Source organism: Macadamia integrifolia, chromosome 10 (genome assembly GCF_013358625.1).
Source record: "Macadamia integrifolia cultivar HAES 741 chromosome 10, SCU_Mint_v3, whole genome shotgun sequence".
Lineage (NCBI taxonomy): Eukaryota > Viridiplantae > Streptophyta > Magnoliopsida > Proteales > Proteaceae > Macadamia > Macadamia integrifolia.
Genome location: NC_056566.1, coordinates 12,603,424 through 12,609,345, shown reverse-complemented (window position 1 = coordinate 12,609,345; position 5,922 = coordinate 12,603,424). Strand labels below are relative to the sequence as shown.

Below are 5,922 nucleotides of genomic sequence, written 5' to 3'. Positions count from 1 at the left end.
TGTAATTAATTTCTAGTTTTTAGAGTAGAGAGATGACGGATGTGGTTACTTAACTTGTCTAATATTTTTTATATAAATAAAAAAAATCCAATATAAACGGACTCCTTATTCGATTTTGTTGGGAAATCTCAATTCTCTCTCTCTCTCTCTCTCTCTCTCTCTCTCTCTCTCTCTCTCTCTCTCTCTCTCTCTCTCTCTCTCTCTCTCTTCTTGTTTTTTCTTCAATGTTGTTCCTTCTTTCTACAGTCGCCATCATCATTATCTCTCTCTCTCTCTCTCAAAATAAGATGAGATAAGAAAAAAATAACACAACTATTTACAGGCACTGAGCATATGAGAGACTTGGTCACACATATCCAAATACCATGTTTACATATTAATCATCAGGAAATGATTTGGACAATAAAATTTGCATGTATGGCAAAAGACAAATTTGAATTTATAAAGTGAACAAAACTGTTGAATATCTAGGATTTTATTATTACTTATTGGGTAGATATTATTAACCTATGAGAATTTACCATGGATGCAAATCTTCCTTGAAATTGATAAACAAAACTTCAACTAGACTGAAGAGCGGTGAAAAAGAAAGAAGAAAGAAGGAACAACCTTGAAGAAGAAGCAAAGAGAGAGAGAAAGAAATGATCGAGATTTCTAAGCGGAATGAAAGGAGGAGTCCGCTTATATTGAGATTTTTATTATTTATTTATTTAAATGTTAATAATATTAAACAGAGTTGTAACTGTTTACAACTCTGTTAGCAGGATTAACATATTTAACACGTGTCAATCATATCACTTACGTGAACATTCATCGAGCTCTGAACGTTCTGCATTCCTATTTTTCTGCACGTACCGTGATCATTTTGCCATCTTTATTTACTTGTACCTACCCATTTCCTTTGGCATTTTCAAGATGTCTTCTAGAAAGGGTAAGGAAACTGCCTCCTCCTCCAAAAGGAGGAAAACCACTACCTCCCGGGGGAGGAATGCTACCCCTAGTTCTTCTTCATCATGGGCCCAGCCCGTAAGGAACCCCTCTTTTGATCCTACGAACTACGACGAGAGCTTGTTCCATAGTACTAAGACAGTTGTTGCCTGGTCTACATTTTCTGAGCGGCGGGTCATGATGGAAAAGATGGTAGTGACTGAGGACTTTGTAGATTATCAGATGTTGGAGAGATTCACGGCCTTGGGTTGGGAACCCATGCTCCACCTGACAGTCCATGCTACGAGAACCTCGTCCTGTACTTCTATTGTAACCTGGAGGCTTCCTTTAGGGATGGGCAGTACTTGATGAGTATATTTATATGTGAAATTTAGTATAGTAAAACAAGCATTTTACATATTTAGAATTGAGCTACCTTAGGTTTTACTCTCTTTTTGCAGGTTCTATAATTTTAAAGCCTTAAGGACTATCGGGCGTTATATCTCCAATTTTCTATATATAAATGTCCTATTTTTTTTATGGTTACAAAGAGGACGAAATTCTGAGCAAAATAGACGTGTTCAATAGCAAGTGCACATTTGTTTGGTCAATCGTACAAGTGATTATTCTTTTCAAGCCAGAAAAAGAATAATGGATCAGAACTGAACCGAAATGCAAAACTAGTCCATCTGCAGTTGTCCCAATGGTATAAGGAATATTCCAAATGTCAACAAGGATTGATGGACCACATCCTTAAGTGATTGAAGATTCGTTTTTTATAACAACAAATACCTAGCGTAGTTGGTGAGTTGTGGTGTGTAAAATCCCTTGCTTATTAAGAGGTCTCAAGTTCAAACCTCTTAGCTGCCATTTTGTTGAGGTTTTTTTTAGAAGATTCTCTCTCTTCTACTCATCACTTAAAGGAGGTCGGCTAAAATGGTTGTACGCAAGATAAAGGGAAAAAATAGGAAAGAAGAAAACAAAATATAAGGGCATGGATGGAATCGTTAGCTTCCCTCCCCCATTTTCTACATAATAGAATTAACACAAGGGGAGGAGGCACTTCATTCTTCTTCTAGGGTTTTTTCTTAGTTGCTCTATCTCTTTCTCTAGTTTTCTCTTTCTCTAGCTCTAGTTCTAGGTTTATGCTTTAAACACTTTTGTAAGTTCTTTTTATTCAATTAATGCAAGCACTTTTGTTTTTTATTCAGTCTTTTATTTATATTGTTTAAACAATTAAAGTTGTAATTTTCAAGTTCTAGTTCTAAGCTTAATTCTAGATGACAAGAACAAGCTATGAAGCATGTCTTTCAAGAAAAAAAAATCATTTTTTTGTTAGAAACTAAAATCGTTAGCTTCCCTCCCCCATTTTCTACATAATAGAATTAACACAAAGGGAGGAGACACTCCATTCTTCTTCTAGGGTTTTTTCTTAGTTGCTCTATCTCTTTCTCTAGTTTTCTCTTTCTCTAACTTTAGTTCTAGGTTTATGCTTTAAACACTTTTGTAAGTTCTTTTTATTCAATTAATGTAAGCACTTTTGTTTCTGATTCAGTCTTTTATTTTTATTGTTTAAACAATTGAAGTTGTAATTTTCAAGTTCTAGTTCTAGGCTTAATTCTAGGTGACAAGAACAAGCTATGAAGCATGTCTTTCAAGAAAAAAAATCATTTTTTTGTTAGAAACTAAAATCGTTAGCTTCCCTCCCCCATTTTCTACATAATAGAATTAACACAAAGGGAGGAGGCAGTTCATTCTTCTTCTAGGGTTTTTTCTTAGTTGCTCTATATCTTTCTCTAGTTTTCTCTTTCTCTAGCTTTAGTTCTAGGTTTATGCTTTAAATACTTTTGTAAGTTCTTTTTATTCAATTAATGTAAGCACTTTTGTTTTTGATTCAGTCTTTTATTTTTATTATTTAAACAATTGAAGTTGTAATTTTCAAGTTCTAGTTCTAGGCTTAATTCTAGGTTACAAGAACAAGCTATGAAGCATGTCTTTCAAGTTCAATTTTTTTTTTTTCAGATTTGTTTTCTCTAGTACTAGAAATTTCAGATTTAGTTTATTCCAGATCTGGTTTTTAGTACTGGCAGTATCTCAAATCAATCAAGTCTTCAGTTCAAGGGTTGAAGTTCAAGTAAGTAGGCTCCTTCAATAGTCTTCTCTCCACCCTCCCATTCCCTCTTCTGACTACCCTTTCTTTTTTAATTTAAGATTTTAATTTAAGTCATTACATTATTGCTATCCCTTTCCCCCAAGGTTCATGGCTAGTGTATATGTGGGTTTTGCCCCTCCTAACCATTGAACCATCATTTTATTGTTTTTATTTTAATTGTCTCCATTTCTCTAAAGTCAAGTAGAGTAACCCTTGTAAGAGTGACTCTCTAGTCAAGTAGGGAAGCTCATATTAGATACATCCCTCGGGCTAAGTAGAGAAACCTATTTGTGAGTCTCTCTCTAGCTTTATCCCCTTTCTTTTACTTTATTTTTATTTCAACTTTTTTTTCCTTTATTGCTTTTTAATTACGTGGGGTGTTTATTTTCAGCTATTTATTTATTTAATTTTAATTGTGTGGCTTGCGTATTTAAATTCTTAGATGACGAATGATTAGGACGTTATTTTAGATACATATGTTTAGGACGGTAATTAGAATTAGATCACAACTATTAATCCATTCACTTTTGCATTATTAAAAGAAGTAAAAAAATAAAGTGGTTGTTCTCCATGTGTTCGACCCGTAGCTACACTGATTCGTACGCTTACGTTACATTTTAAAATCTCAAACAAGTTTTTGACACCATTACTAGGGAGACAGTTCCATGTTATTTTTCGCTTTCTTTTGGTAAATCGGAGTGTTTTGTTTGCTTTGTTTTGTTTTTTCTTTTCTTTTATTGAATTTCTAATAAGAACAAATTGCAATAATAGTTGTATCGATGGAAGTCGCCATGCCTCATAGTATAATAAAGACAGGTTTTGCCCTGTAGCAGTACCTTAGGAATTGACTTGAGCAACCCTGGATCCCTGTCGGTAAGCTCCCAAAAAGCCAAAAAAAATTCATAAAAATCATAAAAAAAAAAAAAAAGTTTTGCTATCCATTCTTTTGTGCATGTCTTACTCTAGTTGTGGGTAGTTTTATGTTGCATGAGTGTTAAGTGCGTACGTAATACTAAGAATTTGTTAAAAAGAAGAGATCCAATAAGTAGTGACCATATACGTTTGTTCTCTTTAAAACCTTTCAATATGGGAGATCAACATCAAAACCCTTTACCTAAATCTCTAAAAGATAGGTTCTACCCTGCTAGAACGGCCCAACCTTCTTGTGTAGTTCTACCATAAGCCCAGGGCAATAATTTTGAACTCAAATCTCAATACATCACTATATTGTCCCACTTCCATCCATGGGTTGACCTCTAAGGATGTATACCTATTTCTAAGGGAATTTGAAGAAGTATGTGTTCTAATTAAGATCCAATAGCTTTTTGATGATGTTGTTAAGCTTAGGTTTATCACTTTTGCATTAAAAGACCAAGCAAAGAAGTTGTTGTATGGGTTACCCAAAAATTCTATAACTTCATGGGAATAGTCCACAGTTGTCTTCCTTAAGAAGTTTTTCCCAACTCACAAGACCAATAAGCTTAGAAGTGATATCCTTTAGTTTAGGCAAAAGCCTAGTGAGTTATTTTCCAAACTTATAGAGAGATTCAAGGATCTACTCCAAGAGTGCCCTCACCATGCCCTAGACTTACGGTATTTATGTCAAATAATTTATGAGGGTATTGATTACCCAACTAAACAAATGATAAAGTCTATGTGCCCTGAGAGATTCACATCATTTACAGATGAAGGAAAGGCATGGGAATTCTTACTTGACTTAGCTGACAAAACCTGTGAGTGGGAATCAAGTCAAGAAAGTGAAAGAACTATAGGAGGAAAAGAATATTTTGTGGATAGGATAATAGCCAAGGAAGCCTATTTGGATAGCTTAATCAAGGGGATTGAGGTTATTGTTCCTAGAGAGCCATCATCAGTCAATTTGGTTAAGATTTGTTCTTAGTGCCAGCCCCCTGGACATGTCATTGAAGAATGCCCCAACACCTTTGGGGGCACTTCTAATGATAGTGTTAATGCCTTATACCAGAATAATCCATATAGTAACACCTACAATCCAGGATGGAGAAATCACCCAAATTTCTCTTGGAATCAGGGCAACCAAGCAGGACCTTCCAATTTTCATAATCAAGGTCAACCTGGATCCCAAAGGCCTCCCTTTGCACAACAATCTTTTTCCTAAAATACTTTTTCTAGGTTAAATGTAGGACCTCAGGCTAGTTTTCCTAGGGCCCCTCTCCTATCATCAGCAACCCCCTGGGTTTACCAACACTGGAGAGGCAAGTAGAATAAGTGACTTGAAAAAAAATATGGCCCTCCTCATGACAAGCCATCAAAATCTTATGAGAGAACTCACTCAAGTTATCTCAATTATGCGTGAGAGGGAGAAATGAACTTTACCCAGTCAACCAGAGCCTAACCCTAGGCATCATCAGCTTGTTAGCTCACAAGCACCAACTAATGCACCACTAAATATAGTACAAGGTTAGACCCAACAAGGGCCCTCTAACCAATGTAATGTTGTTTATGCCCTTAGGAGTGGAAAAGAGTACCAACAGAGTGTTCCTAAATCTTTCCCATCTATTACTCCTATTAACTCTCCTTCAGTTGAGGACACAAGTGTGCCTCTTGTTCCAGGTTTGTCTGATAAACATAAATATTCTTTTGAAATTAAAGATGATTTGGTTGAGAAGACCAAAAATGATTCTTCTGAAAAATGGCAAATCCCTAACAGTCCTTATGTTTCTCCTGTCCCATTTCCTAATCTCTTTGTAAACAACAAGAAGATTGCTTCCATGGATAAAATTTTAGAAGTCTTCAAAAAGGTAAAAGTGAACATCCCTTTTTTGGATGTCATATCCTAGATCTCCACCTATGCAAAGGTACTG

General features: G+C 35.3%; 1 non-coding gene across 1 annotated transcript; it reads right to left on the bottom strand.

Annotated features, from left to right (window-relative positions):
* Nucleotides 1-4,556: 4,556 nt before the first annotated feature.
* On the bottom strand, nucleotides 4,557-4,663 carry LOC122092520. Its single transcript, XR_006144180.1, has one exon. It is a non-coding gene; the product is annotated as a small nucleolar RNA R71 (small nucleolar RNA).
* Between the last annotated feature and the right edge of the window lie 1,259 nt (nucleotides 4,664-5,922).